Raw genomic sequence first — 25,264 nt, 5'->3', positions numbered from 1 at the left:
AAAAAATATTTTTTAAAGCACTAGTCGAAGAACCTGTTTCCAATTAGCTTAATTAGCAATTAGCCAGCTCTTACTTGGCAATTTATTTAAAACTAACAGCATCTACCAAATGCAAATAAATGGTACAGACAGCAACATTATTGGAATTGAGGGAAGAAAGAGATGTTTGTTGTTAAGTAAGATGAGAAGGGGGCACAGAAAAAAATGTGGTTTGTCGGAGATCTGAGCGAACAGCTAAGCTGTCGGCGAGAGGGGCGGGGAGGCCTGGGCTACGAATGTCTTCAGGCTCAGAGAGCTCTCAGTCTTGGGTTGCTCACGCGTGGGCACAAGCAGACACGCACCTACAGCACCTCCAAGGGCAGGCAGCCGCCTTAAAGAAGCTCCAGATGCTGAGGCTTCCGAGATCTCAAGGAAGTGTTGTTCCGTGTCTCACCCCTTGTCTGCCAGCACTGCCGGCTTCCTGGGGGTTGGCGTGATGATCTGCTGTTACTTTCCTCAAATTTGTAATAATTTTTTAAATAAAGGGGCTGCATCCTCCTTTTGCACTGGGCCCCACAAATGATGTCGCCTGACCTGATCATGGGGGAAGAACAGACACAATATAAGACCAAACATGGATAAGAAGAGAGGAAAGCGGGGTCCTCTCCTTGCAAGCCGGGGCCCCAGCCCACGGGGTGAGAGAGCGCCCGAGCTGCCTCTTTGCTGCCCTGAAAACACGTCCCTGCTCAGCACTTACGCGTCCACTGAAACGCCTTTGGATGAACAGCATGAAGCCACTCCTGTTCCAACTTCTCATGCACAAGGGACGCCTGATCTGACTCGCTTTCCTAAATTTTAGGATTCCTCTCAGATTTTTTAAAAATTATAGTTCTTTTTAAAAAAAGTTTTTATTTTGTTTATTTATTTTGGAGGGAAGGTAATTAGGTTTATTTACCTATTTAGTGGAGGTGCTGGGGACTGAACCCAGGACCTCATGCACACTAAGCACACACTCTACCCCTGAGCTCTACCCTCCCCCTTCATATATATATATATATATTTTTTTTTTAATGGAAACTCACCCGTAAAGGAGAGGAGAGAGAGTTTAGAGTTTATTTTCAATGTCATTACTTCATTCATGTCTTTGCCTTACAGCTCACTCTGCATTTTTACTTCCCCGAGTTGTAATAACGTTTTGGGTTGGTCCCCTTCACCGATGTGGTGTCTTTGATCCAAACCTCTGACCTGCTTGAAAGACCCACCTTCCCCACTTTTCAAGCCTCATGGTCCTCTTTGGGCCGTTAATTCAAGGCAGCTTCCTGCAGGACCTCTTTGGCATCAGAGGCGGTGGTTTGATCCTGAGAACCGGGAGCTTTAAGCTTGAATGCCGTGAAAGCAAGCTGGCTGCCGCCAGCAGCGCCGCAGCTGGAACCTGGCTTGGAGGACTTGGTGTCTACCCAGCCGACCCACGTGGTGCTTCCGTTACTTTGAGGATAAATTTGAACACTTCCTCAGGGTGTAAACGCAAAATGTAAAACAAACTAGAAGGAAGACGACGTTAACAGACAGCACGCTTTCACGCGGCCTCATTCCGGGGGCCAGTCATTTTCTGTAAAAAGTCTAGTATTTGAATGTGACAATTAAGAAACCAGAGCTTGGCTAAGCTGCAAACGGGCAGGGGAGGGGAGGGTAGAGCTCAGGGGTAGGGCACGTGCTTAGCATGCACGAGGTACTGGGTTCCGCCCCCAGTACCTCTGTTAAAATAACAAATAAATAAACCTAATCATCTCCCCCTCCAAAAAAAACCATAAAAAAACCAAAAACAATGTTTATTAAAAAACAAAAAACAAAACCCGAGCAGGCAGTTCTAGAGTCGGATTCAATTTGCTTTGATGGGAAGGAGTAGTGTGTGATTTAAACCCCCCAGACCAGACAAGGCAGGGAAGTTTGTGTGGGTCCCAAAAAGCCAGGGGTTGAGATGCCTTATATCTGGGGGGAACTGTAATTTGAAAAGACACCTGCACCCCAATGTTCACAGCAGCACTGTATACAACAGCCAAGACATGGAAGCAACCTAAATGTCCATCAACAGATGACTGAATAAAGAAGTTGTGGTATTTATACAATGGAATAGTACTCAGCCATAAAAAATAATAAAATAATGCCACTCACAGCAACATAGATGGACCTGGAGATGGTCATTCTAAGTGAAGCCAGAAAGAGGAAGACAAATACCATATGATGTCACCCATATGTGGAACCTAAAAGAAGTTTAAAAAGGCACTGATGAGCTCATCGACAAAACAGAAGCAGGCTCACAGACACAGCGAACAACCTTATGGTTACGGGGGTGAGGGACTGGGAAGGAATAAACCGGGAGTTGGATATTTGCAAGTATTAACTAGTATGTATACAACAGATAAACAACCAGTTCCTTCTGCACAGCACAGGGAACTATATTCAATACCTTGAGGTGACCTATAATGAAAAAGAGCATGAAAAGGAAGACACGTGTGTACACGAAGCACTGAAACACGATGCTGTGCACCAGAAACTGACACAACAGTGTAAACTGACTACACTTCAATTTAAAAACAGAGTTGAGGTGCCTTAAGTCAATGGCACTCAAGTGGGATCTAAGGCCCCTTTGAGGAGTCGTAGAGATCAAAATTGCTTCTGCGATAGAGCACCCTAATATTATTTGACTATTGCTCTGTTGACATTTGCACCAGAAGGCAATGGTGGTAAAACTACTGGGCCTGTGGCCTGAGTCTAGGTCCCCAAGTGCCCCGGGAGGCCCATTCCATTCGTCACCACCTTGTTCTTATAGTTACCAAAAAAGAAAAAAGAAAAAAAAAGCCATTTCCACTTAAGAATGCCCATGGTGATGGAGTAAAACTTTAAATCTCGACCTGTGAGTGCACATCTTTCTAATGTTCTGCATGACAAGATGGACAGCGTTCAGAAAGCACTCAGTTTTGTGCAAAAGCACAACAGTCGTCTCAAGAAGCCTGTGTGCAGGAGTTTGAGTCGCACACCCGGTTTCCATGGTACCCTGGTCACTATTTTTACTTGAAAGCATGATTGACAGATAGACTCTGATTATTCAGCCTTGGGTGTTTGCTGGGCAGTTTCTCCAAAATCCTATCACTGGAAGGAAAACAAACAGAAGGTGTCTGTTGCCAACAGTAAAATTTAAGGTTTAAGCAAAATTTAGCTTATTGGAAACATGTAGCAACCACATGAGCTTGACAGCTTCCCCACATCTCAAGGCTTTTCTGATGAGGCTGGTGGTGACGTTGGCAGGGGTGCCTTTTTGATGCTGTTTTATAAGGAAGTGTGCCAGCGTTTTAAAGAGCGGCATAATTTACTGAACCAATACTTCTCCAGTGATCCATGCATGATGTTACTGAAACAGGAGGGAAGAGGGCAGAGCACAGCCGCTCAGGGAATGACAGCAACTTAACACCAAAACGGTGGAAGAGCCACCTCGGAGCTGGTTAACGCCTTGAGGATTAAGAGATTTGACGCCCAGTAGACCTTGAGCTTCACTGTGTGCTCGCTGTGACAGGGCATCAAGTAACGTGCCCGCAGGCGCCACGACAGCCCCAAGGCTGACTGCAGAGGGCCGAAGAGTGGGCGGTGGCCCCGTTCCCCGGAATCCCAGCCCCTTCCCCAGGGCACTTGGAAGGGTCCCACCTGCAGGCGTGTGAAGCTACTGAGACCATAAAACGTGACAGCACCACGCCTAGTGGCCCTTTGCACTCTCTCTCCCCTCTGGAGACGGCCCGCACTCTGCCTGTGGAGTGTGTACCTCCTTGTACTTTAACCTGAGCACCCAGTTCCCACACCTCTTTCCCTGCCTTTCTCTTGCCTTACGCTCTATGCAGCGTGTATCTCTCTACATAGATCTACCTGTACTCAGCGATGGCTCACACTTGAATTCTTTCCTGCGTGAAGCCAGGGACCCACACTCGGCGGGGCACATCCCAGGAGCTCAGCCGAGACCTGGGACACGGCCTCCTCACGCCCCATCCGTTTTCCTGCATCATTACCAAATGACACACGTGAAAAAGCGTCTGAAAGTGCAAGACGGAACGATGGATTTTAAAGTAACAGGAGGCGTCTGAAAGCGACGTGGCTTCTGACTCCACTGCAACTCACCTTTAAGAAGCCACACTTGTCAAGAAACTCAAAGCTGCCGTTATCTCAGAGGCCTGTTTGAACACTCCTTCCATTTACCTGCCTGCGTGAGGCCAGATTTCTCCTTAGACTTCACCTAGCACAACATATTGTGACAGATCCAGATTAAATGCAAAAACAGACATGAGAATCCAGCTGTCTCCTCTCAAGCCAGCCATTACAGAGGTTTGCAAAACTCCAAAACAGAGACACTCCTGTTACTCGTCTTTTTCTGTCTTGGAAAACATGCTTAATTTTCATAAAAATATGTCATTTATGTAATGGGACTATTACTGTACTCTTAAATTAGTAAGTATTTTTTAAACATCTCCATTTTATTTTTTTTATTGAAAATATTAGCCATCTAATCCATTATCAACGAAAGCTCTTCAAAATCCTCAATTTTGAAGAGCAGAAAGGGGTCCTGAGACCAACAGGTTTGAACTCACTATGGCTCACGGACATGCATCCCATCAGCACTGTTTCCCTGGCATGATTTTGCTCAAGTCTGCTTCTCGTTTTTTCTAAGTTAGGCTGTGCGCCCAGGAACTCCTGGCCTTTAAGGTTCCCACCGCTTGGTTCCAAGTCTCCTCGGCCAAAGTGAAACCAGGTGGCTTAAGGGTATCACTTAGGGAGAGAGCACCTGAACTGACGGAGGAGCAACCAGCATCCCGGACCCCTTCACCTACCAGGACCTGTCAGAGTCCACTGGACACTAACCTTCACCTACCAGGACCTGTCAGAGTCCACTGGACACTAACCTTCACCTACCAGGACCTGCTAGAGTCCACTGGACACTCACCACCAACAGGCGTGACGGCTTCATTTAGCATGAAGTGATTGAATCCAACCAGTTTCAGAGAGAATTTGGTCTCCTATTTATATTTGATCCAGAGCAGAGAGGATATTAACTCTTCCCCCCATTAAACTCCGCCGCTCGGCAGTAACTGTGCCAAGAGGAGCAGGGGAGCAGGTTTCATCAGAAGGTCCCAGGTTTGACCTGAGACCATCACACAGCTTGACTTCTCACCCTGAGTTCCCTTCTTGCCCAAAAGCACAAATCCAAGAATTTCCCAGCATCAGCCCTCAAGTCTAAACAGTCTTTTAAACAGCTGCTGAGTGTTGATGGTCTCATGATTCCTTAGAGGAATTTTTCTGTGGGCGGGGGAAGCCACCGCCCATGAGTCCCAGTTAAATGCTGAAGGCTCACTGCGGTGGTGAAAGAAGTCGGGTGGAATTCTCAGAATCTCAGTGTAGACAGACTGTCCCCTCTTCCATCAGTAAGGACTCGCTGCAGCAAACCCTCCTCATGCCTTCAGTCCTCCTGTTTCATGGAAAGACTATTCTTTTTTTTTTTAATTGAAGTATAGTCAATTACACTGTGTCAGTTTCTGATGCACAGCACCGTGTCCCAGTCATGCATATACACATATATATTCATTTTCATATTTTTTATTAAATGTTATTACAAGATATTGAACATAGTTTCCTGTGCTGTACAGAAGAAATCTTTTTTAGAATCTGTTTTTATATATAGTGGCTAACATTTGTAAATTTCCAACTACCAGATTTGTCCCACCCATCCCCTTTCCCCAGTAACCATAAGACTGTTTGCTATGTGAAAAGGCTGTTCTTGATAAATGGGGAAAGCAAATGGGGGAATCCCAGGAACACCAGTGACCCAGACCTCCTGACCTGACTTTAACACGCTTCTCCGGGTGCTGCCGTCCCAGGGCTGTCACGTGGGCTGAATGCAGGGCTTACCTGCCAAAAGATGGATGGGAAGGCAGCCCAGGCAAAGGTGACTTTCTCCAGTGACGTGCAAAGCACGTAACTGCCCTTCACCTGGCATGAGACCAGGATGCCAGGGGCCCAGAGCCCCAGCCCCACCAGCTCCCGGAGCAGCCGTGGCCAGGGGCCCAGAGCCCAGTCAGCCCAGGAGACGGAGGCCGAATCAGCTACTTTGTCGCTTTCTGTCCACTTTCTCTGCAGGTCACATCAATGACAAAGTCAGTTCACCAGTCTGAGTGGGAACCAGAGGTTAGCAGAGCGCCCAGGGCTGGGGAAGGGGCCCGAAAGACTGTGCACAGACCACACCAGCTTCTCATTAACGGGAGCGAGTGTGTCTCTGAGAGCCGAGGGTCTGGCTCTCAGTGACCCGGTGCCCTTCTGGCGGTACCGCAAAACAAGCGTAAGAAGCAGCTTTTCAAATGCCTCCCTACCCGCCCGCCCTTGACTCATTGCCGTCAGATTTCTGAAATCCTCTTTTCCAGGCAGTTTTTGTTTGATTTGGTGGCTCGACACCTAGTGCAGAGCTAGGGGGTGGTCCTGCTCCCACGTGGTCCAGTCACACCCCGAAAATCCCAGGCAGCCTCCACCCCTTAACCTAACTCCAGGGGACCTGCTGCCGGCCCGCAAGAGTTAAATATCTTTCAAACGTTAAATTGATGTCTTTTTTAGCTAGGTAAAAATGTGAATTTCTTCTTCCTCTCCGTTAAAAGGATTTTATTAAATGAGCCTTTCCAGCTGCCCAAATTGAGCCAAACCAATAAATGAGTCAAGTACTCCCCGGCCAGGACTATCTCAGACGACCCAGTATTCGGGGTCTTGGTGACCCAGAAAACAAACTTGATGTCTCAGACCTACTGACTCAACTGAACCGAACTGTAAAGAGGAGAGCCGGCCCCCAGTCTGTGGCCGCCCTCCAGGGCAGGGCCGCCAGTCGGAGCCAGTGCATTCAGGTTTACTCCCGTTTGGGGCAGACTCTCAAGTGCAAAGCTAGCTTGCACTTGTCCTCTGCTCATGACCTCGATGCTCCTGTGACCGAGCAGGACCCTGCGGGGCCTTCCCAGGACAGACCCCGCCCCACCCCCCATGTCCTCCGGCTGCCTTTTGTCTATAAAAAACTTTGGTCAAATAAGTTTAATTAGAGAAATAAGAAAATACAGAAATAAAGGGAAACAGTCAAGCAAGACAAACAAGCTGTTAACAAAGTCAAGGGCCTTCAGCTCCTCCTCAAGGGCCAGAGATGACATTCTGAGCCGTCCTGGAGCCATTCTGCAAAGACCGAAACCCCCACCAGGTGGAAGCAGTTAAGTGTGTGCTGACCACCAGCACGTGGACCCCAGACTGCGGGGAACCAGAAGGTTGGTGATGCTGACTCCCGATGACCTCATCACCATGACCTCATCCCCAGCCAATCAGAAGACTGTCCATGAGCTGATCCCACCCCAAAGCCCCCTCCCTCTGCCTGTCTTTAAAAACCTTTCCTTGCTTCTGCGATAAACACTGTACTTTCCTTTGCCACCACCCGGTGTCACTAGATTGGCTTTACTGTGCACGGGCATGGAGACCCGGGTTTGGCTCGGTAGCCTGCCCGTGTCCCCCAGACTCTCATGTCTCATTGGCAATGCAAAGCCTCCGTGCGTCCCATCACTACCGAAATAAGCAAACAGGCTACCCTCCATCAGCCACCCTGTGAACAAACACAAAAGGAAACCCGAGAGGCTTGGAGTCGCCCCCTGGGGAACCTCCGGCAGGAGCACAGGTGGACTGACTTGGACCGCGCTCCCCTTCCCGCGGGCCCGAGTACTCAGCACACAGAGGACAACGGGGGATGGCGAATCACCTGAAAACAGAGGAGAGGGCCCCAAAGAAGCACCTGCTGAAAGAGAAGTTTGCAAACACGGTGCCAAGGTGCCCTGGAAACCCCGGAAGTCCGTTTCCCCAGGCCTAGAATTTACGGAGAAACATCACGCCTAACGTAAGAGAGAATCTTCTAGCGCTGACTGAGCGTCTTTTAGGGAGAGACAGGACCTGAGAGCACCAGCTCCTTGGGGGCACGTCACCGTCTCTCTATCCTCGCACCTGCTGTGCCCTCGGTGCAGGAAAGCGGGTGGGGGCGTGAGGAGGCCGTGTCCCAGGTCTCGGCTGAGCTCCTGGGATGTGCCCCACCGAGTGTGGGTCCCTGGCTTCACGCAGGAAAGAATTCAAGTGTGAGCCATCGCTGAGTACAGGTAGATCTATGTAGAGAGATACACGCTGCATAGAGCGTAAGGCAAGAGAAAGGCAGGGAAAGAGGTGTGGGAACTGGGTGCTCAGGTTAAAGTACAAGGAGGTACACACTCCACAGGCAGAGTGCGGGCCGTCTCCAGAGGGGAGAGAGAGTGCAAAGGGCCACTAGGCGTGGTGCTGTCACGTTTTATGGTCTCAGTAGCTTCACACGCCTGCAGGTGGGACCCTTCCAAGTGCCCTGGGGAAGGGGCTGGGATTCCGGGGAACGGGGCCACCGCCCACTCTTCGGCCCTCTGCAGTCAGCCTTGGGGCTGTCGTGGCGCCTGCGGGCACGTTACTTGATGCCCTGTCACAGCGAGCACACAGTGAAGCTCAAGGTCTACTGGGCGTCAAATCTCTTAATCCTCAAGGCGTTAACCAGCTCCGAGGTGGCTCTTCCACCGTTTTGGTGTTAAGTTGCTGTCATTCCCTGAGCGGCTGTGCTCTGCCCTCTTCCCTCCTGTCTCACCCTGAGTCACTTAACCTCGTCTATGGCGGAAACCTCTGTTACGAGAAACACTCATTTTGTCTGATGTTCAGCAGCCCGAAGGGCATGCAGTTTTCTTAGGTCATTTTTCCTTTTCTAATTCTCAGTCCACCGAGCACACTCTGGTCACAGATGTGCCCCCCACCCCGCCTTGCTACCTGGAAAGGCCCTGGACAGTGGACACGAGGCTCCTGGCCACGGAAATAACACACTTGTATTGGAATCCCGGCCTCTGAGGTGTGTCTGCGTGAACCAGTTCACTAGAGTCAGATTAGCTCCGGGGAAACTAACACAAGCGAGTTTCAGGGCCAGTGCAGCCAAGGCCGGGGTCGGGCTGTGCTAAACCCCTCAAGTGGCCGCAGGAGACGCGAGGTCCTGCCGAAAACACAGGCCAGCCCATCCTCCCGGGGGGCCACCCCACGGCGGCACGGATAAACAAGTAAATCACAGCCAAGAAAATAAAGGAAAATACGCTGTAACACTTTGGGCTACTCTGGACGGTAAAAGGCATTGAGAAACAGAGAGAACGCAGCAAACTGGGTGAAAATGCAGGCTTTGGAGACTAGCTAGGACTGAATTGGGTTGTTACTTTGTGAATTTCAGCAAATCACTGAATGTTTCTGAATCTCACTTTTCTCTGTGAAATTGAGATAATAATACTATTTCACTAAGTTGGGAGGATTAAAAGAGATAAGCTGCGTTACATCTTCCATCGCTGGAAACAGGCTGGACTTGAGATCCTACAAATCTGCCCAGCCCAGAATGTGTAATGCTAGCCCGGACGTTTTCTAAGCCGTCTTTTGAGCTGTATGGACAAGTCGCGGGAGAGTAAAGCATTCCCCTGGAGTCGGGAACGGAGCCGGAGGGGAGACCCCGGAGAGTAAGAGGTTACTGCGCTTGCATCTTCCAGGCCCTGAGGACCCAGAGCTTTCATCTTAAAGGAAGCACGGGCGGCAGGAGATTAGGTGGAAGGGGAACCAGAGAGACCAAAGGCAAGACGCAGAAAAGACGCTTCCCACAGGGACATGTTAACGGGACACATACACACCCCACAAGCCGTAGACAAAGGAACTTCTCTGTCTTGGTCTGGCTTTTAGTGGAAGCGGAAAGTCGAGCTGTCAGATGGAGCAAATGCAGGGAGCTGGGGACAAACAAAAGTGCAGGGAGCGGGGGTTTCCAAGGCAGTGAAACAGTCCATGTGACACTGACACGGTGGGGACATGACGCTACACATTTGTCAAAACCCATCGGACAACGCTGCCCTCTGGGGGGGTGTTGCTGGTGGGGGAGGCTGGGTGTGTGTTTGGGGGGCACCGAATGTGAGAACCCTGTACTTAACACTCAATTCTGCTGTGAATGCAAAGCTGCTCTAAAAATAAAGTCTATATATACAAAAACAAAAAAACAAACAAGGTGCCCAGCTTAATTTGAATTTTATATAAATAACATACTTATACTTTAAAAAGTCCGCATTGTTTATTTGAAAATCAAACTTAACTGAGCATCTGTACTTTTTTATGGCCGCCCTGCTTCCTGAAGTCATTAGTCCTAACATGTATTTGGGTCTTGAATTCACATTATCTGTCCCAAAATTTTAAGCCAAAATGTTTATATTAAATACAGCCAAATTTGTATTGTCCCTACGTGCCTGGTAAGAGCAAAAAAAAAAAAAAAAAAGAACAAAATTCTTCCTATAAAAATGCACCTTCACCCTAGGACTCAAAGAATTCCCAAAAAGAGTTCAAACAAATTTAAGTTTACAAAAAACAAGCAAACATACAAGGAAATAAAAGAGCCACATTTAAAAAAAAAAAAAGGACCAGACCCACCAGGACTTTAGATATTAGAATTATCAGATATAGAAAATAAAACATTTACATGTTTGAAGAAATAAAAGAGGAAATTGAAACTATGAGCAAGGAGAATTTTTTAAATGATCAGAAACATTCACAAACAAACCTCTAAAATACAGAAATATAATTATTGACATGAAAAACTCAAAGCAACTGTTAAATAGCAGATTACACATGACTGAATAACGAATCAATGATCTAGAAGCCAAGAGTCCAACCCAGAGAGACAGAAAAATACGGAGGAAAGGTAAACGATACTGGAGCTCAAATAAGAACTGACATTCAACTGAAATTCCATAAAAAGACAATAAATAAAGGAGAGGAAATAGAATTTTCCAAAATTGATAGTGAGCGTCACCATAAAAGGAAAAAGACTGAACACATTAAGGACTTCTGTTCATCAAGACACCATAAAAGCAGGTGAATGTCAAGTCACACGCTGGGAGAAGATATTTGGAACTTACGTAATGGACAAAAAATCAGTGTACAAAATATATGAAGGACAAGCAAGCCGATTTTTTTAATAAGGACAAAATATATGATCAGATATTGTATTGAAAAGAAAGGTGAATGACTAATAATTATATAAAAAGATGCTCAACTTCCTCAGAAGTCACAAAAAGGAAAATCCGAATCATAGTGAGATACCATTTCTTATCCCCCAAACTGCAGAAGTCTTAAAACTGAGAACAGCAAATTTCCATCGTGCTGACCACTGGTTGTAAGTATTAATTGGCATGAACACCTTGGGAAAGAGTTTAGGAATATTTTTTAGAGCTGAGCACACAACTCCAGCATGATCCGGCCACTTCTACGTGTGCCTCAAGAAACCTGAACGTGGGTCCTGGGAGACATGTACGGAGAGCTCACAGAGCGTGTCTGCGGTAGTTAAGACTGGAAATAACCCCAACGTTCATCCCTAGGAGAGCACAGACGCACACACGTACGTTCTGAGACATAAGGACACTGAATCGCTTTAGTGACAATGGACATACTATAACCTCAAGCATCATTCTCGCTACTAAAAAGCAATGAGAGGGAGAATGTCTCTTTGCTCTAGAGAGCAGTCTTCTTAGGGGACCTGAGTAGGTTAGAACCACCGCTAGGCATTTTTTAAAAACAATAATTGAAGTTATTGCCCTGTGTGATATTCAGGGCTCCTTTTATATAAAAGCCTACACTATACATTTTTGCTTGAGTTTAATCCCAGGAAAACTTCTGATTCTGCAGATGTGTTCATCAAATAAAAAAAAAATCCTGGCAACAGATTTTTACAGCTACTTCAAGCACTCAGCAGTCGTCGTTGTCCTAACACCGAGAAGCAAAGCATCGAACTAGTAATCACTTTAAAAAGAAGACAGCTTTCAACTATGTCTTAAGTTCTAAAAATGCCTTATCAGGTTTATGATACTGTAATTAAGAAATGTGAAGACTTTTCTAAGAACCTATGTCTAGTCTGTGTTCAACAGACATTCAGTGAACAATGCCTGTGAATGGTGAACACTAGCATTTCATCTAAGTCTAACCCTTTAACACCACTGGGACGTTCTACGGGGTGGAGACCCAGCCTACCGGAGGTGGCAGGGGAGCCATCGGAGGGGACCTGCTTCTGAGCCAGGTGTCCGCAGCACCGGCCAAGGGCTCACTGGCCGCGCTTTGACGTTCACAGCCACGCAGCCCAGGGCGGCCCTAGGGCGTTAATGAAAGACCCCAGTGCAGCCCCGCGTCCCTCTGCGGCGACAGCCTCTCAGTCACCTTCACGCAGCCTGACCTGATCCTCCAAGGTCCCCCACACTGACCTGGTGCTCTGCACTTAGAGCACTGCCCCGACGCGGTTTGCCATGCCCCAGAAGCCCCCCGTGGCCATCCTCAAACGCCACCTCCTCCACCCTGCCCTTCCGGGGCCCGGCTCTCCCCTCTGAAACTCCGTGGTGTTTTGTTTCTTTCTTGTGGTCCTTACACATCACGTTCTACTTTGTAATGCAACCCCCCACACACAGACATGCACACGTCCATGAAACATTCAAATCTTTATCTCCGTATCCCCTTTTACAGTCAAGTGCCTGCTCAGTACAGGCTCAAAAGTAGTCATTGAATTTAACTCCAGCATCTTTACTTTTTTAAATTTTCATTTATTTATTTTTTATTTTTAGGGGGGAGGCAATTATGTTTATTTTTATTTATCTTTTTAATGGAGGTACTGGGGATTGAACCCCAGACCCCTGCATGCTAAGCACACGCTTTACCACTGAACTATACCCTACCCCCAACTCCAGGATCTTTAAATCCTATGCATCAGTTTTGTTTTAATAGTAAAAAACCATGCCACTGCTTCCTACACTGCATCACATTTTACAGGCCAGAGCATCTGGAGTCAACCTGCAGGTTTGTTGAAATACGTTTCGTTTAAGGTTCAACAGCCCCCTCTTGTGGCCGCTGAGGGAAGTTGGGTTTGCTGGCGCAGAGGGTTCAGTCAAGCCAAAATTTCCATTTACTTTTAGAAGTTGAATTTGAAGTGATTCTCAATCAATTTTAGTTCCAAGGTTATCAAAAACCTTCACTTTTGAGATTACCACTGAATGGCAAATTTTATTTGGCATAAAATTGTCATATTAAGGCAAAGGATAAACATAAGCAGTTATTTGAAATTTAGGTCAATGATTTCCATCTCAAATGACTGTAAGTCTGCTTTGAAAGATGTTAATATCATTTTATTTAAGTGTTAATAACATATTTGATTAAGGTTAAAAATTCTTCAGAGTGTCACATCTATTTTTCAGTGTGTGGGAGTAAATAAATCTGGGAATTCAGTGAGAGTGGACAGCATTATGTTTTTGCTTAATTGCAGATTAAGTTAAAAGCTCAGGCATTCTCACAAGCACATGCTCAAGTCTGAAATGGAACAATTTAAAACAAGGAACCAAGTACAATTCTAAAACACAAAACCCCAAACACGGCTCTCACTGAGGTCCAGATTTCTCAGGTCGCCGTGTCCATGGTGGGGGCTTCATGCCAACAGGGAGCTGTCTGAAGGAGGTCGGTCCTGGCTGTTGGTGGGTCTGTGTGCTCTGAGGGGGGTTCCTGGGGGGACAGCTGGGGTCTGCCTTGCATGATGAGGGCGGAAACTTCCGTAGAGGTGGAGAGTCTGAATCCTGGCATAGACAAACAGCTCCACTGGCCAGAGGACCCTGGAGAAGGGCTCCAGGGAGAAGGCGGTGGATCTCCTGGCCCCCGCATCCTCACTGACTCCAGAGGGGACCACAGACAGGGAGGCAACATGGGAATCTGGGCGTGGATGCCAACATGGCCTCGTTTGAAAGATAAAAAGTCTATTTCATAGCAGCTGTTCCTGAACACGGACTGTCTCCTTCCTTCTGGATTCCCACGGGGGCACAGAACCTCCGAACTGCCCAGGAGCCCAACAATTATTTCCAAACAGCACACTTTCAGAAGCATTTCTGTAGTGTCTTCCCATGATGGTTTTATTTTTAAAGAAAAATCTAACCTCAGAGAAGCATTTTCATGGATATTAATTCTAATTCTGAAGGACGCACAAGAGAAAAAAGGAAACTCACTCTCTGATACGTCTGGTAGCCATTGAGCATTTACATTAAAAGTGTTTTAAAACGTTCATCAAGATATGACTGAAGAATAGGTTTTTTTAATGACAAGTTTACTGAAAAATAGATGTTCAATCCCCAGTACGTCCGTTAACTATAAAAAAAAAACTTTCCGTCTTTAGTGAAATTCAAGAATCAGGCCCATCCTAGGGGTCTTGCTCCAGGCGGCCGCACCTCTTCCCACGCCTTCGCGCGCACGGCCATTGCCTGGGCGTCTTGTGAAAATGCAGACTCTGCTCCAGGGCAGCCGGGGACGGGCTCCCGGGCGGGCTGCCTGCTGGCGGGTGATCCCTAGACCCTGGTTACTGTGTGAACTGTGTCTCCCTCCAAATTCATGTGCTGGAACGAATAGTAAACGGGACCCTACTTGGAAATAGCGTTGGTGCGGATGTAATTAGTGAAGATGAGGTTGTTGGGGTGAGCCCTGACCCCATATAACTTATGTCCTCGTGAAAAGGTGGAACCGGACACGGGCAAGCACACACAGCCACAGGGAGAGGAGCGTGTCCCCAGCAGATGCCAGGACCGAGGCCTGGCGCCGGCCCCTCCTGTAGGGCCTCCAGGGGCCGGCGGCCCTGCGGACACCTCGGTCTCGGCCCTTCCAGCCCCCAGGGCCGCGAGGCAGTCGTGTCTGCTGTCGGGCCCTCCGCTCCTGCTCTAGGCTGGGGGTGCTACCATCGCAGAGATTTCCAAATACGCTCAAAAGCAGACTGCAAGGAACCTCTATGAACTCATCCCCCAGGTCCAGCAAACATCTCCGTTTTGCTACACCCGTTTCATTATTTTTATTTTGCTGGATTTTTTTAAAAAAACAGAGAGTTGTGCCCCGCCCTTCCTGTGGCCAGAACTCGGAGGGGTCGCAGTCCAAGGCCACAGTCAGGGGACAGGAAAAGGGCCCCAAGCTTAGGCTCTGCAGCCGGCCAGGCCCGACACCGCTCCCTGCCCGGGGCAACTTCATACATCACTTACAGCCCGAGCTCGCTTCCCTCGTCTGCAAAACGGCCACGATTCTCTGTGGACCCCTCTCGCGGCGGCCTTGCGAGGATTAAATAAAAGCTCACATGTGGCCTTCCCAACCCTGCCGACTTGAGAGAGAGTCGTTTTCAGGGCAAAACGCTAGAAAAAGACCCCGCTTGCTGAGGACTCGCTGGCTGGCTGGCCTCCCGCCCTGGCTCCGGGCTCAGAGCAGGCCGATGTGGGGCACGCGGAGGTGCGGGGAGCACCCGCACTGTCCGGTCCTGCCGGCCTCCCCTCGGCCGTCTGGGCGGGGCGGCCGGCGGAGGGGAGATGCTGGCCCAGCGGCCCCTCCAGCAGCCAGCCGGGTGCCAGCCCCTGAGCGGGCCTGGTCAGGACCAGAACAACCAGCCAAGCAAGCCTGGCTAAGGCCCGGCCTGTGCACAGAAGGGCCAGATAAGCGCTGCTGTCTGGAGCCACTGGGCTCTGGGTGGTTTGCTGTGCTGTATCATTGAAGGAACAGGTGCCTGTGCTGATCAGGTCTGGAGCCGTCCCCCCACACTCCAGTCGTGGGGCGGGCTTTGGAGACAGTGGGGCACAGCTCATCCAGCAGAGAAAGATGGACCGTGGAAGCCAGGGAGACTGGAGGGCCATGGACTTGGTCACCTTGGCCAACTCGAAGGGCCCTAACTTGCCGCCCAGTGGGCAGCCTGTCTCCCAGTGGGTGTCTCTGGCTCCTTATAGCCGGTGGGCGTAATCTCCGTACCTGTCCCAGTGGGGCTGGGAGACATCCTAACCATGCTCTCTAGATGCTGACCAGAAGGGACCATGTGAGGCCAACGTCCTCTTTCTCGGGGACAACCTGGGACAAGGTAGATGAGAGTCTGCCCTGGAGTCTGAAAGTGTTTCAGTTGGAAAGCAGAAAGAAATTCCCCGTTCTGGAGTGGTCCAGAGACCCCGGTGCCCACGATGGAGGACAGAGGGTCTCTGGGCTCCGCCCTGGGAAGGGGCAGCGAGGCCAACTTCCCCCAGGAGGATCTCAGGGAATCCTCAGCAGCGTGCAGGCTCCAGCCAGCTGCAGAACACAGGGCCCAAGGGGCAGTCATGCTGGCACTGCCTCAGGATGGGGAGAAGAAAAGTCCGGAGAATCCCCACTTCTCCCGGGAGGCAGGTGGCCTCCCAGAGCGCTGACCCGAGCTGGGGGCTGTGCCCTAGTGAAGGAACGCCACATCTTAGCCACACTCCCTCCATTCAGACCAGAAGGACCGAGAGGGGAGAGCCTGGGGTCTCAATCCTGACGCAGGGGCACTGGGGACCAGGTCCTCAGTGTGAGCCAGGGGGACCCCCCCCCCACCGCTGCAGCCCCCACCCTTCCTCCCTGGGCTTCCTGGAGCACTTTCTGGACACGGCACATGCACACAATGGCAGCCGTCGGTAATGACATAAATTTTACCCCGTTGTCACACACAGGTATCATCTAATCATCACTATGACACACGAGCTATGTAGCACTATTTCTCCTAAATTTAAAATAAAGACCCCAGGCTTAGTAACCTTCCCAGACCACACAGCTGCTCACAGGAGGGGAAGGGCCCCAGCAACGAAGGGCAGATGCGCCCTGAGATGGGAAGGAGCTCCCACCTGTCCTCTCCCGGCTCCTGCTTCAGGGCACGCCGGGCAAGCGGGCTCGGGCCCTGGAGACGCTCTCCCGTGGGTGAGGCACCAGCAGGATGGCCGCGGCACAAAGGGCTTCGGAGCAAGCTGGAAGGTGACCCGTCGCGAGAGGCACAGCAGGAGCCGGGAGCAGTCTGGAACTGCTGCTCATTAACACCACTTACAGATCCTTCCGTCAGTCTCAGTCCAAGGGAGCCTGAGGCTGCTCGGTGCTGTCCGGTGGTCCAGGGTGCTCAGGCGGCCCTGCCTACATACCTGCCTGGGAACCTGGGTCTCCTAAGACCCAAGGTGACAGCTCAGGGACACTGGGGGTAGGGACATAACTCTGATGAACACTAAAATCTGGGAGAGGACCCTCCACATCCTCTCACACACACTTTACCACGTCCCTTCTCAATCTCTCGTTGAATAACAGAATTATGGATAGTTACTCACAAATTGTCATATTTTCTCTGCAGTTCAACTGCAAACCCCGCGCCCCGCCGACTGCTCTGAACCCAGAAGTGTGAGTCTGAGCGTGGTACTCACGTCGGGAAAGGTGATGCTCATGCAAGAATCAGTGTGCTGTCTTCCAGAAGGTCAACTCTAAAGGTCAAGGGAGTGGAAGCCTTTATTAAGGAGGGGGAAAAAATGCCAGTTATGCGGCCGCACGCAGGAAAGGAATCCACCGCTCCATTGACAAAAATGCCCAGGCGGCTGCTTCCAGTGCTGCGTGTGCAGCTTTCCCGGTCTGTTGACAAGCCCACAAGAATGTGCGGTCCTCGGGGAACGCCCTCAGCGCCCGGCCCTCAGACGCTGCTCAGGACACCGATGGCCGTTCCTCTGCAGGTCACTATTTGAAAAGGCAGTTTTATGAACTAAAATCTTTCTCGTCCCTGTTCCGAATCCCATCCCCACACCCAGAGGGAGCAAAGCACACACACTCATCCCTCACAAGGCAGGAGAGCCGCGAAGCTGCACCGAGTCCTTACTCCCCAAGCGTCCTCAGGCTTATTTTTGTTTATAACTGAATACACTTTCCCTCCTGCTTCAGTCTGAGCTTCTGCCAGACCTGCCCCGCTGGGAACCGATGGGCATTCTGTTGGTCTAAGACACCAGGCAATTCTCCACTCTGTCCAAAGAGATCCCAGAGTCTCACCTCTAAACATATGTGTTTCTTTCAGGAACGTGATTTCATTCATCCATCCAGATTCATGAAACATGATCAAAAATGTAACAATTAGAACAATTTTGAAATGTGAGTACTATAAACAGGCTGTCAAAGAGCCAAATTTCTTTTTTTAAGTTAATTTTTTTAAACTGAAGTACAGTCAGTTTACAATGTGGTGTCAATTTCTGGTGCACAGCATCATGTTTCAGTCATACACACACACACATACCTTCCTTTTCATATTCTTTTTCATTATCGATCACTACAAGATGTTGAATATAGTTCCCTGTGCTCTACAGTAGGACCTTGTTGTTTATCTATTTTATATATAGTAGTGTGTCTGCAAATCCCAAATTCCTAATTTATCCCTTCCCACTCCCTTCCGCCCTGGTTACCATACATTTGTTTTCTAGGTCTGTGAGTCTGTTTCTGTTTTATAAATAAGATCATTTGTGTCTTTTTTAAGAGCAGAGTTTCTTTATAATTAAATCCTAATGTCATCTCTTGGCATTTAACTAGACCCCTAGAGAAGCAGAAAAAGCAGGGTCCTCTTAAAATAAGGACTCTAAAACATGATTTACTTGGAGGAAATCTTGGAGCTTTTAGAGTTGAAAGCAAGTTGGCAAAGATCATTTATATGTTAGTAAAAGGTGGTGACATAACAGGGTCACATTTTTAAAAGCATGTCCATTAATTCCTTGGATGCACCACTCACACAGCAGGCTGTAACCGAACAGGGAAGCCAGCTGAGCTGTGAGTTCGTGGAAGGGGTTTGTAGCCTCGCTGGGGGTCTCCCGTGGGGCGGTGCCTTGCTATCCGAGTGCCCTTTTGAGTTTACCAGTAGCTTTATTTCACTGCAGAGTCTCTGGTGGGTCACACTGCAGCACGTGACTGAACGCAAGTCGCGATGGTAAATAGGAGGGACCATTTTCAGGCCTGGGTACCAGAGTAGTCTTGGAATTGACTAAGCCGACGCAGTGTTCTGGCCCATCCCAGGTCTTCTCGGAGTAGCTTTTCTGCGGCCTGCCGGTTCCGGAGGAGACGGGGGAACATTCGCCAAAGGGGAGGTCCTGCCTCACGGTCATCAGGGGGCCGGGCCGGGGCGGGGAGGGAGTGGCCCACCCCGCCTCCTCCGGCCCTCGCGCGCCTGCCGCGTTCCTCCCCAGCACCAGACTCCCCCTTTCCCTCCGCATTTACCTGCTTGAACTCCATTCATGCGTCAGGTGCCCTAACACGCGCCACGTCCTCAGCGACGGCTTCCCCACCCGGCCCGGCCAGCCCCCCGCGGCGCCCCCTCCGGCACAACGTCCTCCTGCTCCGCGGCACCGCGGGTCCTGTTCCCGGGGGCGACCCCGTCCGAACTTTCGTATGAACTACGCTCCTGCTTCCGTTGTAAGGACGCATCTGTAAATCACGTATCACTTAACCGAGCATGTTTTAACTACGTAAACACAGCCACGCTGTCCTGTCCTGCTGAGAACTGCTCTTTGGTTGTTAACATTCTGTGTTTGAGGTTCGTCCACCTCCACGCACGTGGCCGGAGGCGCCGGCCCCTGCCGTCTAGCGAGGCCATCTGTGCGCACCCCGCGCGGCTGGCGGGCCACACGCAGCCGCCCTCCGCGGCGTCTCTCACCGCGCTCTGCTCCCCTGGCTTGTGCAGGGAGCAAAGGAGGTGGCAGCACTGAGACAGCCGCCCCACCCCCCACCCCCGGGGCTGGGCACCGGCTTTGCAGGGCAGAGCCCTGGGGGAGAGAAAAGAGGAGCTGGAGGAGAGTCGTCTGAGAACGTCTGGGGCCCCAGACGTGCTCCCTTACTTGCGACGGAGCCCACTCAGATGTGGCCTTGATATCCGTACTGGCCATCAGGCAGGTGAGACGGCGGCTAACCTAGCCCTCTCTGCCTGCCACCCAGGCTCTAGAACTTGCTGGGTTTTGCTGCGTAATATTATCTCAGCCCTCTCACAGATAGCCACTGCGTTCCCGGAAGACACTCGCCCTCGCTTCCCCAGCCACCTCTCAACAGACGTTTATGAGCAACAAAGATGTTAGCGGCGGGGCCATGGTGGGAAACAAGGGAGGCGTGGTCCTTGGCACTTACAGCCGCGTCGGTCACCTGCCGCACAAGGAAGCAGGCCACGACGGTGCAGGCGGCCCCGGAGACAGTCACGCGGGGCCGGGAGAGGCCCCTGCCTCGCACCTGGGAGTGTCAGGCAAGATCGCTGGGGGAGGAGTGCGCACGCCCCCCGGGGGAAGGAGGTGGAGGGCGCGGAGCAGGGAGAACTTTCCAGAAGCAGATTCAAAGCAATTCTCCACTGAAGACACACAGATGGCCAACAGGCATGTAAAAAACCATGCTTAATATGGCTAATTATCAGAGAAATGCAAATCGAAACTACAATGAGGTATCACCTCACACCAGTCAGAATGGCCATCATTCAAAAGTCCACAAACAATAAATGCTAGAAAAGGTGTGGAGAAAAGGGAGCTCTCCCACGCTGTTGGTGGGGATATAATTGGTGCAGCCACTATGGAAAATGGTACGGAGATTTCTTAAAAAACTAAAAATAGACTTATCATATGATTTAGTCATCCCACTCCTTGGCGTATATCTGGAGAAAACTCTAATTCAAAAAGGTACATGCACTCCAGTGTTCATAGCAGTACTATTTACAATAGCTAGGACATGGAAACAACCTAAATGTCCATGGACAGATGACTGCATAAAGAAGTTGTGGTATATTTATACAATGGAATACTACTCATAAAAAGAATAAAATAATGCCATTTGCAGCAACATGGATGGACCTAGAGATTATCATACTAAAAGAAGTAAGTCAGACAGAGAAAGAAAAATACCATATGCTGTCACATGTGGAATCTAATAAAATGACACAAATGAATTTATTTGCAAAACAGAAACAGACTCACAGACACAGAAAACAAATTTATGGTTATGGGGGGGTGGGGAGAGGGATAAATGAGGAGTTTGGGATCTGCAGATACAAACCATTATATATAAAATAGATAAAAAGCAAGGTCCTACTGTAGAGCACAGGGAACTCTAGTCAATACCTTGTAATAGCCTATAATGAAAATATGAAAAGGAATCTATGTGTGTACATGTATGACTGAAACATGATGCTGTACACCAGAAAATGACACAACAGTGTAAACCGACTATAATTCAGTTAAAAAAAAAAAGTCCTGAAACAAGAGTGTGCACCCCGAGTTCAGGGAACGGGAAGGTCCCTGGGGAAGGTCACTCACTGAAGAAGGAGCGGAGGGCAGGCAGAGGAGTCTGAGTTGTTTCCTAAAGGCAGTGGGCGACCCTTAAAGGGTTTTAAACAGAGACGTGATAATCTGATTTGCATTTTATAAGCTTCACTCTTGGCTCAGGGAGAAGTCTGGGGGCCAAGGATCAGCTGGACGCCACGGCAGGAACCCAGCAGCGCGGACAGGGTCTGGACAAGGTGGTGGTGATGGGACGAGGGGAGGACACACTGGAGGGATGCTGCATGGACCAAATTGGTTGGGGATGTACTGGTTGTGCAGAGAGTGAATCCAGATGGGAGACACAGGACCTGAGAAGTTGCTTCGTGGGTCAAAGGAATGAGTTCAGAGTCAGATGTGCTGAGTTTGAGGTGCCCAGCACGTGCTTAGCTACATGGGCTTGGCAAATGAAATTTAACAATATGCTATTTTTTGGTTATTTTTTCAGTATGTATCAAGTTATTTGTTTTCTTGTGTTTATACCTCTACATTTTGAAAGACTCAATAAGTCCTAAATATTAAAACATGTGGTGAGGATAGACATTTTTAGAATGTTCTCATCAAGATAAACCTCTTCTGAATGTAACTCTTCAATAAAGCCTCCTACAGCACCAGACGGTCTGCCCCCTTAATTAAAGTCCTTGTCACGGGGCCAGCATTTGGTCAATGGTGTTGAAAAGCAGGTTTCACTATTCTTAGACAAAGCTTCCGTTTCACAGCAGAGTTCCAAAAGCCTCCCCCAGGCTGCGCTGAGGATGCCAAACAAAAGCACATTTTTCAACAACAGCCAATATGGAGAAGGGAAAACTCGAACAGCCCAGTGGAGACATGAACAGAGGAAATGAAGATGGTCCCAGTGAAAGAAAACACGACAGCCCTGACATGCTCGGAGTTCACGCCAGGTGAGAGACATGTAAGTTGCAACTGTACTGAGACACCGGTTCCCACCTGAGATGAGCAGGAGTTTGGTCGGGAAACAGGCCATCTCTCAGGGGGTTGCAGATGGAGACCCTGTCCACGGAGGACAAGTTAGCAATAGCCCGAAATTTAATATGCCCATAACAGTTTTGTTTTAGCAAATTCATTCCAAGAAATTTGTTTAGCAGATATCTGTATGACTGTGTGAAATGGTTTAAGTTCACAGTTATTCACCGAAGCATGGAGATAACCTAACTTTCATCAACAGAAACCTGGTTTATAGAATACATCACAACCACAGAGCAGAATACTATGCAGCCATTAAAAAGAATGAGACAAGGTGGGAACAGCCCAAATGTCCATCGATGGATGGATAAATAAAGTGTAGTACACATACATACAATGGAATACTATTCAGCCATTAAAAGGAAGTGAAATTCTGATATATGCTATAACATGGATCAACCTTGAGGACACTATGCTAAGTGAAATAAGCCAGACTCAAAAGGATAAAACTTGTATGATTCTACTTATTTTGAGATAGCTAGAATAGTTGAATTCTTGGAGACAGTTAGTGGAATGGTGGTAACCAGGGGCTGGGGGTGGGGCAGGGGGAGTTACTGTTCAAGGTGTCTGGGGTTTCTGTTTGGGAGGATGAAAAAGTTCTAGAGATAAATTGGTGGGGGTGGTTGCACGGCAGTGCGAATGTCCTTAATGCCACAGGACTGTTCACTGGAAAGTGGAAAATTTCATGTTATGTGTATTTTACTAAAACAGGAGAATGAAGAAGTACTTTATGTGCTGATATGAAATAATCTCCGAAATATATCAGGTGAAAATAAAAGGTCCAGAATACTATGTACAGTATGTCATCACTTGTGTAAAAAGAATAGAGGGGGATAGAAGAAAACAAATTTCCTTTTACAGGCACAGACTTTCTCTGAAGCATAGGGAGGAACTGGGGGTCTAGAAAACAAATTTCCTGGGGGAGGGTGGGCAGGGGCTGGGCGACCTGGGGGTGTCAGTGGGTGGAAGCCAGGTGGAGGGAGAGACTTTTCAGCAGATGCTGCTTTGTACCCTCTAATTGTATAGCATGTCATCAAATTACATATTCTAATTAAAACAATTAAAATTAATGTAATTTTTAAAAGTTTTAATAGAGTTTTTCTTGCTTTCCTAAAAAACTGCCATCTTTCCCACTATGAAAATCCATGTTCTAAATCAACAGTTTCTTTAAGATAGATTTTTAGCAAACAAGTAGGCGCTATTCTTTTGTTCAGTTCAATTAAAGTATCATGAACACTAAATTTTTAATATAAAACCACTTGAAGAAAAATATTAACAGAAGATGTTGTTTTCGATCACGTGTCTGGTTCATACAGAGCTTTGAGCCCAAATGCTTGAGTTAAATCTTTCTCACCCTCTTGTAATCCATCGCCATAAATCAGATTCCGATGGAAATTCCAAGAGCATCTTTTCCCAAGAGATAATGGAGGATGAGCCACTTGAAAGTGAATGCCCTCCCCCTCCCTGGCCCGCATCCCCTGGTCCCGCATGGCTCTGTTGATGCCCAGGGACCCCGCTGGCTGGAGTCTTCCTTCCATCTGTCCCTGACGTCCACTTCACTAAGCCCACTTCACCCCACCTAAAACAAAAACTCGGGTGCCGTCCATTACATTTCAGTGGGTTTCATACTCATCAAATCCTTTTTTTTTTTTTAATAATTCTTACTTTTTATTGATGTGTAGTCGATTTACAATGTTAGTTTCATGTGTACAGCAAAGTGATTCAGTTATATGTATACATACATATATACAATCAAATCTTGAGAATATCGTCTCCTGTTGCCTTCAGAAGATGCTAGTGGCTCCTAAACTGCTGGTTAGAGTTCCACTAAAAAGTAGGGTTTTTATAAGAAATTCTAGTGGGGAGGGATACGGCTCAGTGGTAGAGCACTTGCTTATCACGCATGGCGTCCCTGGTCCATTCGGGAAAAAAAGGACTTAAAAAAAAAAGGAACTCTATCATCAGTAAATATTCTTTGAAAATTCCTTCCCTTGTCTCATTTTTAACAGAAAAAAAGTCTTAGGTCATTTTCTAAAGGAATTTTTCCCTTCTTTTCCTTTTCTTTTTTAATATGGATTCTCACTGCTGATGGCATTTTAATTTTTCCTGTATATTATGCTCACATCTTAATGTATGGCTTGCCACGCAGCTTTGAAGATTGGCCAACCTGAAATTAAAATTTGCACAACTGTTATTTGTGGTGGGGGAAACTATTTATCCTTCAGATCATCAAAATACCAAGCCTTCCAGATCCAGGGCTTCTTCCTTCCCGTTTGCCAACATTTAATTGCATAACCAAATTCTTACTGCTCAGATCATGCCTCATTCAGCGGCTGACTGCCTGGCCTGGCTGAACGCACTGTTGGAAGAATGATTTGTCTGGGCAGATTCTCAGAGCCAACATTGATAAATGTAATATGTAACATCAGAAGTGCTTAAACTTCACCCCGAAGAATACAGCCCCGCAATCAGGGCAACTGCTGATTTTCACATTTCAGCTACTTTCGTCCCACAAAAAAAAATGTGAGTCTCTCAGAGGGAGTGGGGTCCCCCGCTTTCAAGTCACATACATGTTTAAGAGCTAAACAGACAGGGAAAAAAAACTCTTCTTTTTTTCCTGATGTTGGACGCCAGCTTTGTCATTTCTCCAGTGTGTCCTCAGACAGGTGATGTGGCTCCTCTGGGCCTCACTTACTGACGCCACCATAAAAGTAACGCCCGCTCCAAGTCCCACAAAGTCCCACAAACCGCATCGGTGCCCAGGTCACAGTGAGTGCGCACTCAGGTTACTTTCCTTCCTTTAAAAAACAATCAGTGATGTACTTTTATATTAAGTACATCCATACAAATTTCTCAAAGCTGTAGCCCACATGGCTGGAAGTTTCCTTAGTTTCCCCTTAGTTTGTGAAATATTATGGGATGCTACTCTCTGGCTGTAACAAATGTGAGATGGAATTAGTTCTCTCTGATGGGAACGCAAGCAAAGTACTGAGCTAGAGCTCCTTTTAACGACTCCCCTGACGCAGAGAGAGAGAGGAAATGAAGGCCCATTGCTTGGA

General features: G+C 48.4%; 1 protein-coding gene and 1 long non-coding RNA gene across 4 annotated transcripts in view; both read right to left on the bottom strand.

The window, feature by feature from the left end:
• Positions 1–25,264, bottom strand: part of SPATA13 (spermatogenesis associated 13) — a 225,457-nt gene that overhangs the window by 148,641 nt on the left and 51,552 nt on the right. The gene's annotated exons all lie outside the window — the stretch shown is intronic.
• On the bottom strand, positions 342–1,506 carry LOC135322749 (uncharacterized). The gene is made up of 2 exons (XR_010383530.1): positions 1,242–1,506; positions 342–573 (listed from the first exon to the last, which is right to left on the bottom strand). It is a non-coding gene; the product is annotated as an uncharacterized LOC135322749 (long non-coding RNA).

This window comes from Camelus dromedarius, chromosome 13, assembly GCF_036321535.1.
Source record: "Camelus dromedarius isolate mCamDro1 chromosome 13, mCamDro1.pat, whole genome shotgun sequence".
In the NCBI taxonomy this organism is placed as follows: domain Eukaryota; kingdom Metazoa; phylum Chordata; class Mammalia; order Artiodactyla; family Camelidae; genus Camelus; species Camelus dromedarius.
This window is presented reverse-complemented; position numbering and strand designations above follow the sequence as displayed.